Here is a 15,132-nt window from a genome sequence, read left to right as displayed (position 1 = left end):
CATATTCAGAAACAATGCTTTGCCAACATTCTGGGCACCCCTGGGCCCAGTGGGTTTCTTCATATTACACTCTCCCATCCTGCTGGATCAACTGGTTGCTGAATGTGATCCCTTTATCACCTCTTTTTCATTGCTTGTCCACCAAGGTAGCTGTGTCTAGTGGGCTGTCTCTTCTCCCAGTACCTGGAACCACAACAGCCTTTCTTGGCAGCTCATCCTCCTTCCAGCTCTCCACATATCTGAGAAACATATTTCATCACAATTATTCTCTCAAACCATCATTTTTATTACTCTTAAAAAGCTGCATAGTTGCATATTTAGTCTGCTTTCTGACTCTGTGCTTGTGCCTTCAACACTTTCACAACGATTCCCTGCTCTTCAATAAATAAAGTCCACTAATTCTGTTTCAGACACATTTGGCACACATGGAATAACTGTAGGCCCTGCTGATGTGCATCTTTGTCTCAGACAATCTCATAAGGACTTCAGGTCTCATGGCATGAAACCCTTGACATCTGCCTTGGGTGTGCACTGAATGTGGATTTATGTGCTTTCCAACTTTCTTGGTATAATGCAAACAATCCTATTGCCAGGGGTTCAAGAGAGACTAGTTTTGTTAAAGACTGTATTGTAGGAGTGCCTAGGACTATATGTCAAATACTGAACCAAGAGTCACAGCTGTTTTTGTTACTTATACAACAACCAGCACGCTCTTCCCTGAGGAGTAGATTTGGTCTTAGATGGCTTTGAGGAACATAGTACTAGAAAAAGCTAAATCACTTGAAATTAGCCAAATAATGGTCAATAGGCCAAAACAAGAAAACCTACACTAATGCAACTATTTGGAAATAAAACCAGAGCAGAACAACAGAGATAATCTGTAGATAGGCAGGGTCTGGCCAAGCCTGGGCAGTCAGTCATTCAATGTATCGCGAGTCTGGAAGTATCACTCTTTCTGAGCTCTCCCTTGCACCCACAGTCAAAAGATGTGCTATGAACCGCCATATGGGAAGTGATGAAAGCTGAAGGATGATAGACTATCACGTGGACAGGAGTAACTGCCTTCAACCCGGCCAAAGGGTTTCACCCTTGAAATGGCTTAATATATAGCAACAAGAGACAGACCTCCATGGCAAAGTGTGCACTGTCTATTTTAGCAAAACCTAAGCTGGCACTGTCACCCTGAGCCCTTACAGAAACCTATATACTATCATCTATTGAGGGTTCAAGAAGCTACAGTTATCAATATACAGAAAGGAAAAGGTGCAACCTAGTAGATTTATGAAGAATACAGCAGCTTTTGTGGACTGGGAAATGTTCCTGGGACCGGCATAATGGCCTTAACCAAGGTTGGATCTGACCTACACTACTCAAAACATTTTATCTCAATGGTAGTTATTTTAAGAATGTTTATGAAGAGCTTAGAGATGAAGAGGTAAACGTCCTGCTAGTTTCTGAAGAAGTGAATTAAGACACTACTTGCACACATAGAACATTCAAATTTAGTATCTATTACTTGACCATGTGTCCTTGATAATGACCACTATCTTCACTTCATGAGTAAAATGTGTATAGGTCAACGATTTTGAGGAACTTGCTCAAATCCTCAAGAGAAGTGTGTACCTGAGACAGTGACTGAGCTGAGATGTCCGACTCGGAGTCTCCACCACACTGTGATTCCTGTACATGCTGATAGGTTTGGAAACTAGATGTATGATCTACAAATATTCTTTCCATACAAGAGAATCTTTTCAGACATAAAGAAATGATGTGGTGGCCCATGCAAGAAACCAGATAAGCATTGAAAATACTGTGCAAAATAAACCTCACTAAAGACATTTTTCCTAATTTAATTTATATGAATGTCTATAATAGTCAAATCTATAGAGTAAGAGATCAATGGTAACCAAGGGCTGCATCAAGAGGTGGAAATGAACGATATTGAGCATGGGGTTCTTGTCTGTGGTGATAAGAAAGTTCTGGAAACGGATAGTGGTGATACTTTCATAAAATTGTGGATTTAATGTCACCAAATCACCAAATTAAATGCTTAATAGTTATAATAGTATATGTTACATGTATTTCATCACCAAACTACAAAAATAAAATAAAGATTGCAACTAGTGTTTGTCTCACTAACTGTTCATTGAGGGTCCCCTCAATTGTGAGGAGATGGGGTTGTTCCATACATCTGCTGTGTCTCTTCCATCCTTGTTCTCTCTAGCCTTATTCAAAATCTTCCTCCAAGCCAGGAATAAGTCATTTCCAATGAGAAGACAGTGGTAAAATGTGTTGGGCTCTGAAACCCCAAGCACCTCCACATTTACACACAAATGGAGGCTAGGAATGGATCTCAGTGGTAGAACATTTGGCTAGCAACCACTGGTCCCTGGGTTTGATTCCTAGCACACACACACACACATACACACACACACACACACACACATATACACAATCAATCAATAAAAACTAATATATACACAAAGTTATATAGTTTGCATGTAACTCATTTGAATTAGTTAAAGCATATTTGTATGTATGCATGTATGCATGTATATGTGCATGCTTGCACATATATGTGCATGCTTGCATGTATATCTGTGTGTGCATGTGTGTGTGTGTGTGTGTGTATTTGTGTGTGTGAGTGTGTGTTTCCTCTATTCCTTTCCAGCCTCATACTACAGAGCACATTATATCAAACCTCACCATAATCTCCCATGTTGACATTCAAAGTCTCATGCTATAAGTTCAATAAACTTACTCTGCTTTGTGAGTCCCATTTGTACGATCCAATACCTGAAGCAATGAAGATCCATCCAACTCAACAGTCTCCACGTGGGATGTAAGATAACTCATGTGGGTTTTGAAGACACCATAACTTCAATATACCTTTTTTTGAAATTATACATAGTGGTTTTTTGTCATGTTTGAGTAAGTTTCTCTATTATTAGTTGTCTATGTTTTGTAAGTAATTACACTGAAAGATAATCTGGAAACTCTTCTTGGTGATTATAAAGAAAGATTATGGTTAACTATGGATATGAGATGAAAAGTAAAAGTATTTCAAGGTTGTTTCTGTTTCCCCTTTTACACACATTTCCAATAAAGACTGAGCATTCTCTTATGGAAGACATAAAGGACTGTAACTCTTAACACGTTCCCAGTACATACTGAGCCACGTTAACAATGTCAGGGCACACAGGGCACAGTACAATGGGTTCCGCTGGACTTGTAGTGTACATTGGGAGAGTACTGGAGTGAGACAGAAATTACAAATTGCTCATCTGAATGCGCTCTCTCTCTCTCTCTCTCTCTCTCTCTCTCTCTCTCTCTCGTGCATGCATGCTTTTAAAGCATATCTATCCCCTCAATTCCTCACTTTATCATTAAAGTAATCTCATATTTGTACCTATGAATGCACAAAAACCAAGGTATTATGTAAGGAAGAGGAGCACACACATCTTACAGGGAGGCATTGCTATAATTCATGGGTATAATACCTGGAGTTGCCAGGCCTCTGGGCACTGGGGATTCCTGAGAAGAACTGAGCGATCTACACAACCTGCAGCATGTTGACCTCTGATGTGAGTATGAGTGTAAGTTGTGCAGGAGTTGCCTTCCTCCCTCCACCTCAGCACTCACCCCCCTCACATTAAGACCTGGAGGCCCATCACTGGGTAGAAAAGGAGACAATTTTCTTACTTGACAAACTGTTTCATTCCCAACTGTGGAATTAAATTTATTCTTTTCTCAAGTGTCTTCTGTGTGTATAAATCATTCAAGTTTATATGTTTTGGTTGCCATGGCAACTGTATGGTTAATTGAATTCCAAAGTGTCGTTCTTGATTTCAAAGCCATGATAAAGAGCTGGAGCACTTAAGGGTGGGAGTCAGAACAGAAGCAGGAGAGGAAAGAGGAGGGAAGATTAACACACCACATTCTTCTATGATCTCAGAGCAATCCCGTTACTCTGACAGGCCAACCAAGAACTGAGGATCCAGGCAATGACCTAGAAATTTGCTCTCACATGAACAGTTAATAAATCATTGTGTGGGCTTCTAAGCAGAAATCCCTGTGTCTCCTGTCCTGAAGCTTTCCTGCCTCTTTTCCCCACCCTTCTTGGTCTATTACTTCTGCCAAACAGGATCTGTATCTTTTTACACTAAGATGTTAGTAGCTGTTAGGAAGCATTTTTCCTATTAAAAACATCTTCGATGAAAAGACAGATGGATAGGTGTATAAATAGACTATTGAATGGATGGGTTGATGGATGGATGCATGGGTGGTTGGGTGAATGGATAGATGAACAGATGGGTCAGTAGGCAAGGATGACCAACAATGACATATTAAAGATTCCAGAATGTTAGACTGTCCAATGTTAGATACAATTCTAGTCAACATCATAAACTCAAATCAACCTTGCCTGGTAGGTGTCAGTGTTCACTTTTTCTTGGTCAGGAAATCACAGCTTAGCTGTATGGGACTTGCCTACCAAGACTCCAGCTAAAGAACAGGTGCAATGCATTTCTAATTCTGTGAAGTACCAAAGCCTATACACATCCCACACTTGCGACTCTACTAACTTTCCAAGTCAGAGGACAATGATAGTTAGAGCAATGGATTGGTGAGTGGATGAATGGCTAGATGGATACTTTCTTGTTATTTATTTCTTCTTCCTTCTTTACTTATGAATGCTTTATTATGTTTGATGCAGAAAATGTCACTGCATTTCTTAAAACATAGTTTAACCTTTCACCATATAAGTTCATTTCTTCCTAATGTAAGCATAATTTTCTTTTATTATATCTTCAAATATGTTCACTCCATTGTTGGTTTCTTTTCTTAGGAGTCATCAATTTACCTGAGATGAATTACCTTTGATCCCTATCTAGTGTATAGTTACATTTATACACAATGGTTCTTTGTGTATACCATAGGTTTCCTTGAGGACACTTTTTGTATCAGTAATTTAATTTTCAACTTTGTTTCTCATGTTCCCTACTGTTATTAGTGTATTAGTCCTAAAGGGACACTGCTCTGTTCTTTATGTCCTTGCCTTCTTGAGGTAACTTGTTCTCCTGCAGTCTGCTGTTTGCCATCTTGTTAGAAAGTTCATTCTGTTAGATTCTATTATTACTTTGTTCTACGAATTTATTCACATTCAAACAAATTTCTCCTCCGCCTTCTAGAGTTAGTTCTCTGGATGGGACTTAACAATTGTATTTCTTTTTATTAATTTTCTTTATACCCAGCATTTATCCATTTCCCTTTATTTTATAATTTAAACTATGTAAATATATTACCATATAATGTAGTTATTAAATTATATCACTTTTTTATTGATGAGGACTCATGATTACGATAATGGACTTATAAGAAGAACACGATATATCCACATAGCAAGCTTCCTCTGCCCTACTCTGTGATATCCAATATCACCCTAAAACTCTTCAGAGAGTTTCCACCAAGATAAAAAGATCTTACCAGATGTAAATTCCTGATCCTGAACACCAACTTAAATAACCATAGAGGAACAAACCTTTACTCTTTATAAGTTACCTCATTTGCACCATTCAGTTATAGCAAATGAAAATAAATTAAGATACATAAGTTCATCTTTGTATTGTTTCACTAGCTCATTCTTAGCACTGACAATTAAAGCAAGACCTTGATGTATTCTGATCCGGAGTGAATGACTTCTCTGACATCCTTCCATGCTTAACTAAAACTTTGGTTTCTCAGCAGGAATTTATTGGTTGAATTTTGTGCCATCAATTTTTCTGCAGTCTGAGAAGATGAGAGAGTAAAAGAGGACTGCCCAGTTAGGACTGGAGTCCTGGAGAGTTTGGCTGGGTGCAAATGTCCTCTGATGGATTAATTGGCTGTTATTCCAACCATGAACTAGACATGCTTGAAGTGTGTTTGGATCTGTCCCCAGACACAAAGGAGCCTTGGGACCATGGGAAGTCTTGTGAGCTTTTCTGCCTTTGAGAACTTCACAAATGTTCTGTGCTCCCCAAGGTCACTCATCTACAAACCTCAGCATTTTCTTCAATTCTTGTCAGTTTCTCTGACATCAGTTTAAAGGATAGGGAGGACAAATAAAACCCATACCAGCTCGCCCAGGTTTTACAGTTAATAACTAGCACCCTTTGGAGTTCAAAACCTAAGGCAATACTTCAGACCCCTGTTTGTTTCTCGCTAACAAATTGGTTTTTATTATTTCCCCCTTTAAGGGAGATTTTATGCTTGAGATTAATCTTATAATTCTTGTACCAAACCCACCTCTTGACTTAGGACTCTTCTAGGCAGCATTGTGCCCTTGGCCTTCAGATGCCTGTAGACCTGGATGTGAAATCAAGCTCCATGCCTCACACGAGCAGGTCTCAGTAGAGGCTAATGGTGACAGTGCCCAAGGTCATTTTGTCATCCTAGCTAAGGAGAATTACCTGTATTGATATGTTAAAGTGAAAACCTGTGCATCTTATCACAGCACACTTTAGTGCCAGATCGCATGCTACAGGTATTCTAAGGTATATATAGAGTGGAAAGGTTTGAAAGTTCTTCCTTAGTAGCTGTTTCTTATGACTTAAAACAAACAAAATCTTCAACTTTCCAAGCTTAACCATTAGTCTTCAAAATGAGTGTCCTAATACCTGTTAAAGGCAGATAGTACACAGCCGAGCATTGTTAAAAAAAGTGTTAAGCATACCTTAACATTATGTATAATATATTATATATAACATATATAGTATATACATTAATGTAAATGTATGTTATATAAAAATATGTATTATGATCACTATTGTTATTACTAGGGAAATTGTCATTTTTGAATGGCTGTGTAGAAATACAATTATTTCCTTATTCTGCCATATTGTTATTGCAGACACAATTAAATTCAATCTGGGGGCAGCATCTTTGTGGTTTCACTTGTCTTCACTCACTGCTTGTGGACTTACCTTGTTTCCCTTGCATTTTCTTGCTTTATTTTGTTCCTTTGTTTTCTTCTGTTTGAATGGCTCGTTGAGCTTTTATGGGAAAACTCCCTTGTTTTGTTGTGTTTCTTAACTGTAAGTGTGCATTTTCCTTACCTCTTTTTATATAAATTCCTCATATGAGGAACATCCTCCAAACTCAATACCTCAATGAAAGCGGGAGAGAGAGAGAGAGAGAGAGAGAGAGAGAGAGAGAGAGAGAGAGAGAGAGAGAGAGAGAGAGAGAGAGAGAGATCATCTTTCAGCATGGTTGTCCACACAGCCAGACCTGAGCTTTGGATCAGAAGCATCCTAGGAATGATTCTGGATGCTTGTCTTGATGGTTTACAATGAAATATTTGCCTTGTCTTATTAGAAGAAGAGAGTAACCACAGTTCCCATATGCTCGGTGCTGCATGTCTGCTGTCCTTTCAGTCTATTAGGATGTTGATGTTACTCCTTCCGACTAGCAAACTTGAGGACTTGCCCATGAGATAAAATGACTTGCCACCAAGTCAGTCCCTCTTTCCAGACTCTTGTGTTTGTTCTCAGCGTTTCATGGTAATAGCACAACTTAGGACTGAAGGTAATAGTTCTTCTCTACTTTGCCCAAAAAATACACAGCATGGGGAAAACGTTATACATCTGACTAGGGACTGCTGATTGAAACTGCTGCTTCAATCTAGTGGCTTGAGACAATTGGAAAGAAAGTTAATGGGACATGTCCTCTTCACCGATGGCCTTGGAGTCCCCTGCTATGAAAATCCATCTAACCAACCCATACCTGTCTGCCCAAGAAATCTCTCCAGCATACTGCACTATATATTTTACGGTAACCAAGATGTATGCTTCCAAGTCTTTGTCAGTTTATAAAAGCAGCAAAACAATTTGGAAATGGAGTGGGCTTCAAAGCCAGATGAACCTGGCTTCATTTTTTTCACCTCTGTCATTTACCAGTTGGGAGCCATTCTGCAAGTTAATTAACCTCACTGAGATTCAATGTTCTCATTTGTAAAACAAGAGGAAAACAGTCCACCTAAGTACCAGCATATGAACCTAAAATGATAGCTTCTGCTTTTCTGTGTTTTTTTTTCAACTGTTCAGATTCTGGTATCACAACAAATGTTTACGAGTATAGAACCCTTCCTACTTTTAAAGCTCTAGGATAGGTCTTTATGAGTGGTTGCCAGTGAGTGACCTTTTCCTTGTGTTATAGTCACAGACAAAAGCAGTGACCAGACTGGAGGAAACTGAAAGAGACAAGTAGAATCTGGCCATTGTTTTCAAAAGTGTGAAAGTTAGGGTTTTCTTTTTATGTTCTGTTTAATGAATTTCAAAAGGGCTTGGTCTCATGAGGCCTAAATCAATATTATAATATCGGGACTGTCTTTGTCCTGAGAGCCTATCTCCATGAAGAGAAAACTTCCCAGAAAGTAGCCAAGCCCAAATACAGAACAACAGAACATTTTATTTTTATCAGAGGAGTAGATCATCAACACCACCTTGGAGATAATGATGATGATGGTGATGGTGATGATGATGGTGATGGTGATGATGGTGATGGTGATGATGACAACGACGACGATGACTACAACAATGACAAAGATGACAATGATGATAAGGATGACAGACAGGGATCATACATAAATAAATCCTACCATCTGTTCAGGTGTTCAACCTAAGACCCTACAGGAAATACTTTGGACATATCTTCACATCATTCTACATTCCTAAAAACAGACAATAGATACCTTTTCCATGCAAGAGAAACTAAGATGAGGAAGAGCTAAATGATATCTGTAAGGCCCACAGTTGGTGAATGGATAAGGAAGGCATGGATAGAATGAGAGATTTTTTTTCCCTAGCAGGGAAACAAGACACTATAAAAACAAAATCTCTTGTCTCTAAAAAGAAAAAGAATCTCACAGGAAATACCAAGTAAAAATAAAGCTTGCTCTGCAGTCAGACTGACATTAGATTGAATTTTCTCCTACCCCCAACTTGTTCTGTGCCTTGTGGAAAAGAAACTAATGAAGCCAAACCCCTTCCTTTCCAGCCAAGCATCCACTTCTTGGCATGGAAAGGGAAAGACACAGAGCCACATCTCACATCAAGCGATTGCAGTGACACCAAGAGGGTGTGCTGAGGTGCCTGGTCAATGTGCAGAAGTAAAAAGGAAAGAGAGTTTATTCTTAGGGAGCAAGTTGGGGGACCTAAAGGGAACGGAATCCTTAGGGTGGATCCTCCTAGCCTCTGCCACACCTGAACAGCAGGTGCTGAAGCAGACATGGCTGCTTGAGTGTTTCCCTGCAGAGTCTAAGCAGCGACTGGGGGTACTAGAAACAAAAACCAGTGTGAGGGAAAGTAGTCTTGTTTCTCTGGAGAAACTGAAGTGATGTGAGAGATACTGATCCATGAAAAGCATTGCCAAGTCTTTCAGAATGTTTTCCCCCCACATAGTCATGTCTGAATGGACATTTGTAAGACAAGGAAAAGCATCCCCAGCCATGTCTTTCTCAGAGTCTATTAGCCTCTCTTGGTTTAGTATGAAAATACTCTGGGACAGTCCAGGGTACCTTTTTCATCCTCCCTCATCTCTTTGTCTTTGAATGAGGGAAAGTTAAGCATAGCAATAGTCTCACCTGAAGATGGCTATCAGCCCTCTTCTTGCTGTATGAGTCATGATTAAGGGAGGAAAACTAGTGCTATCACAAGGACTGAAAAAGAAGGAAGGAGACATGGTGGCCATGCACCGGTTGGAACAACCATGTCACACCCTGACATTTTCAGACCAGTTTCCAGTGGCCAAGCAATATTTTGTCTCAATTTTTGTTGTTGTTCACTTTTTCAATATTTCTTGTGTGTATCTGTGTGCGCACATGAGCATAGTCGTGTTAGAGAGCAAATGTGCTTGCATATGTGGACTAGTGATTGCAAATGCTGAGGAGGACAGAGACCAACCTTGAGTGGTGTTTCAGGAGCTTTCTGCCTTGTTCTTTGAGAGTCGTTCACTCAGGGAGCTAGGGAGTACTATTAGGCTGGGTTTCCATGCCTGGGCTCCAGAGCATTGCCTTCCAGATCTGGACTGTGAGTATGGATGGTTTTTTTCTAAGGGACAAATTCAGCTATCTTTACTGGTTAAAGCACAGGAAGTGACCGCCATGAGTCCATATTTATAAATCAGGGAAATGTCTGTTATAAGGCATGAAGGACATTAGTAAAGTCCCTTTACAGTGGAGATGTGAGGGCCTGAACTTGACCATCCTAGACACAACCAAGGTCCCATAGCCCAGCTTATCCCCCCAAAAAGGATAGAGTCCCCAATGGATCTGCCATCAATAAATACCAGAGCAGGTGCCATGAAATTCCAATCAGAATAATTTATAACGTGAAGTCAGATATTATATAGTGAGAAATAAATAAATAGAAATTGTCAGTCAAACTCTTGGCAGCTGGGGCTAGCGTCAGAGGCAGTAAATGAACTAACTTCATAAATCATGTTTATGACCAGCCCCACTGCACATAACTGCCAGTGGGATTTTCCATTCTGTTGCAGGAGACTGTGGTTTGTTGCATTTTACTGAGATAGGAAATGAGCAGTTCCAGTGTGTCCCTGGGTAGTGACATAAGGGTGTCAGACCTGGATTGAGGCATACCTTTCTCTCTAGGTCAATGTGTGCAGAAGGGCTTAAAAGGAGGGTTCTGGCTTCTCTCCTGGAATAAAATTCAGGAGAAAGCCAAGGCTCCCAGTGAATTCTCATAAGGTATATTCCAAAACCCTAGTACTTATTATGCACAGCCTAAGGACATAATGAGTGAGAAATTGGCTCTGTTCCGGGGGAAGCCCAGGGGAAATCTCTTTATCAAACATTGTTTGTTCACTCATCATTCAGCTCAAGGAGAGAATCCTGCCTTCCATTGTCCTCTCTGCACATCAGATGCTCTTGCCCTTAGCAACTTCCATTGTCTTCTGTTTATTGTGGGAAACACAGTGTCTATCTATAAGGAGGCACAGTATGTAGATGGAAGTCATTAGAAGCACTTACATCTTAAGGACTAGTATATCATGCTACATTTATCTCTACATAAATTACATGAATTGGATAGATGGATGGATGGGTGGATGGATGGATGGACAGATATCTTAAGAGAGATAACTCTTCCCCACTGCATGCCCTTTTTCATATTTTTTTTCTTCCAGGCTGAACCCTACACTGTGGTATTGTGGTTTTGGATGGAAGATATGGAGTGCTGATTAAGAACATGTGTGTTAATCCCAAGTGCTGGCTTCAAGCTCTGATTCGGCCTTAGCTTGAGTGGATTTGGACATGTTATTCAAATCTCTGATTAATACATTTATAGAATGAATATGCTATCAGTGTGTGACCCCATTAAGAGGAATAACTCATAAGGAGAACATTAACAGAGAGCTTGGCAAATAATGAGCAATCCTTACTATAACTGGGCATCTTGTTCTTTCTGCAGCATTGTTCTATTATGCCTTAGTATTGGTCCATAAAGACTGTTTGAATTATAATGTTTAAAGGAAGATTACTATTTTCAAACTTTTTAGAAAAAACAGTGGCTATGACTAAGACAATCATACAAAAAAGCTGAGTTCACCCAAGGACTGCTTTCTCCTGAATCCATGGTATAAAGTCAGAAGCCTCCTTCCACAGCTACAACATCTGACTTTTTTTTTTAATGAGACTGAGACTCCTATACAACTTGACAGAGATGCTGCCTTTCCCCACTAAGCTGGTTTAAAAGCATTCCATGGCTCTTGCAGATTCTCAGCAAGCAGCAAACAGGGCAGTAATTAGAACCTCTGCTGAGTCCTCTGCTGCTGATTTGAATAATTCGGAACATTGGTGGTGGAGAGGAAAGAGGCTAAAATAGAACATCTACCCGGTTAATAGCCAGATAACCTTAAGTATCCCAACAGGATCAAAGAACATAGGGAGGCCTAGGGTAAAGGGTCCAAAAGTGTGTGGTGAAATACTAGAGAACTGTCCAGGGTATTATTCACTATATCATTTCTGTGAAAATCATTTTGGATATAAGCTTTTGTGTATCTCCTGAACACCATCCAGGCCTTTCTGATGTCCATGTCCTATAGATTCCAGGTCAGTGCTGCTATTCCTGAAGTATCTTTGCTGGGCCATTACATCTCAGTGTTGTCACGAGAATGTTGATGCCTTAGAACTATATTGTCTTAATAAAATAGTTTTGTCAGCCATGTTCTGCAGCACTGGGAAACATTTTTATCCAGTAAGTTGTTTCTGGCTTTCCTTACCTGAGAATACCACCGGTAGAAAATTGAACAATATTGATCAAGGACTTTCCAGATGTAGAAAATCCAGACGTCTTTGATTTTATCCAATCCTTGGATTATGATTCCAAAGTAGATGGCAAATAGAGTCCCTGAGGTCATAGAGGCCATCACATACAAGTAATATACCTGATGGACAAGGATAATGATCCCACATGTGGGGCAGAAAGTCACAATGCACCTCAGTGGCATTACATGACAATATGGGCTGCCTACATCACTCCCATGGCAGCAGATTGTTCAGGATTTTGGATATTGAGTGTTTCCATGAATAAGGTTCAAGGGCAACTTAATGGTAATCCTTTAAATGTAATCCAGACAGTGAAGAGTGTGGAATTCAATTCAGATCATTAAATGTCATTTAAACAAACACTATGCTCACATCACTGTATAAAAAAAAATTAGTCTTTAACTGAACAAGCTTAATCCAAGTTCAAGCTACTCACTAAAAGGAGCTTATTTACTGACAAAGTATGTACACAAGGGCTTCTATTTATGACTCTATAATTTATGGGATGATGTGTCAAGAGCCAGGTGAAAATGTGACATAATAATTTTAAAAAACAACACATTTTATCTCTTTGATGCAACAGAGTCTTTCACAGGGACACATGCTTGAAATGGAATTTGCCTGTCTTCTTTACTGGCCCTAAGATATTAACCATATACTACTTACACTTGTTTGTTTTGTTTGGTTTTGTTTTGTTTGGTTTGATTTGGTTTGGTTTGGTTTGGTTTGGTTTGGTTTGGTTTGGTTAAGTGGCATGGACAGATAATCTATGTTTAGGTAAATTTGATACATGTAGATAAGGAAGACATTTTTCTTGCTGCCCAAAATCAAAATACGGAACACAAGTTGATTCTTGGTGATGGTCTTTGAAGGGTGCTGTGCTTAAAGAAATGAGGCGAGTTTAACCCAGAGGTATGACCAAGCAATGACTAAGAAGGGCTGGAGCTTAACAGAGTTCACATGTTCCCTAAATTCTATTCCTTGATTTTTAAATAAGGAATTAATTGTAAATAAGAATTAACAGGTAAATCACCACCTCTCAGGTGCGTCAATCCCCACCCTGGGGAGCATTTGGCAATGTATAGAGACACTTTTGATCAGCACATACTTAGCACTGAAGAGGAGGGCTATTAATGCTTCTAATAAAAATGCACTTATAACAATATCATATGATGAAAAGGGCAGCTTTCCACATACAAAAAAAATTATTACTATTTCAAAATGTGAGTAGTATCAATACAGAGAAACATTTCCATGCAATTTTCTCCATCTCTGTTGAACTCTGGTCAGTGGAATTACTTTCTATGTGTTCAGCACCTCTCCTTCACACCCATTCTCCTACAACCTGCTAAAGCAGAAAATAGGTCTTTATAGATCACCAAGTAATTATATAAAAGAATCATAAAATCTTCGGGATAAGAAGAAGTAAGTGAATATATTTTATCTTTCATTGGTAACTTCAGTGACTTTCAAGGAGATATTGAATATCCTGCAGAGAAAAACAAAAACAGGACATCATCATGACCTAAAGCTACTGGGATTCAGTCCTTTCCTTGTGCCCTGACTCAACTCATGAAGGCATGTATGTAGCTCTTCAAAAACCCATCTCAACCCAATATTTACATTATATCAACATAGGAAGGTGGAAGCTTTTAAGATGATGCTTGTTGCTATGGTGTTTGCTCATTCTGACCTACTCAAGCCTCACATTACCTTTAAACGCCACACAATAAATCCAAATAAACCAATGGCATTATTGTTTTATTCTTTATTTGAGAAGAGACCCTACATAAACTATGTCAGGAGGATACAGGTCTACACATGATCTCATCATCAATAAATGGAGTCGTTAACATAACATTGAAGATATGATACTATGAAGAAGACAGATGCATGACCAAGAAGTATTTACAGCTCTCACATATATTTATATTGAGATGGATATATACATATATACATGTACATGTGCATATACATACATATGTCCATACATACACACACATATATACATATATATGTATAAAATGATTTTAAACAAAAAACAGGAAAATAGTTTTCCTTCTTGTAATAACTGTCACTTGGAAGTGAAAAATGGTTGGTTTTTGTTAGTGTCAAGGTGTTAAATCTCTACCCCCACATGTAACTCCAACACCCATAGAGTTTGATGAAGACACACATTTTTATTGGAATGGAAGTGAGGGTGAAGAATGGGATGAATATTTGGGGTCGAGAGTGAAGGACATGCACAATGAGAGAAATGACCTTTGGTGATACCATTAAATCATCCTTTTGTATTAAACATAAATTATTAATACAGTTTTAAAAAAATAAGTTTCTGTTTTCTTCTGTGGTTGAGGAGGAAGGGAGGCAGGTGGGAAGAGAAGAAGGGTGGGTACTTGCCTTTCCAGTACAACTCTTCATGTCAACTGAGAACACCTCTTTCTACTCTGGGGCTATCTTGCCATTTTATCAAGTTACCCTTGGTTCTGTTCTAGTTTGATTTTGTTCTGTTTCATAAAAGATAAGCTCCTGGAAGAATTTTACATAAGACTATGAACCTATTCTCCAAAGGCAAACACAGCCATCATTTTAAATAGATTGATTCTTCAGTAATTGCACATATCTAAACAAAGTTAGCATAGACAGTGGAATTAATCTATGAGAAAGGAAATTAATGAAAAGAATAACTTCTCAAAAGGGGGTACTACAAGTTAATCCTAGTGTATGTAACACCACAGTCTGTTATATTATCAGCTTGGGAATCCAGTCATTGGAAGCAAGCATGATCAGCACTTCCATGTAGCCTGTAGAAT

At 39.0% G+C, this 15,132-nt stretch overlaps 1 pseudogene; it reads right to left on the bottom strand.

The window, feature by feature from the left end:
- Positions 1-317: 317 nt before the first annotated feature.
- On the bottom strand, positions 318-666 carry LOC110297967 (large ribosomal subunit protein eL34 pseudogene; annotated as a pseudogene).
- Positions 667-15,132: the final 14,466 nt, after the last annotated feature.

This window comes from Mus caroli, unplaced genomic scaffold (genome assembly GCF_978045245.1).
Source record: "Mus caroli unplaced genomic scaffold, Mus_caroli_1 scaffold_8, whole genome shotgun sequence".
NCBI lineage: Eukaryota > Metazoa > Chordata > Mammalia > Rodentia > Muridae > Mus > Mus caroli.
The sequence above is the reverse complement of the archived record's forward strand: the minus strand, read 5'-3'. Positions and strand labels throughout refer to the sequence as shown.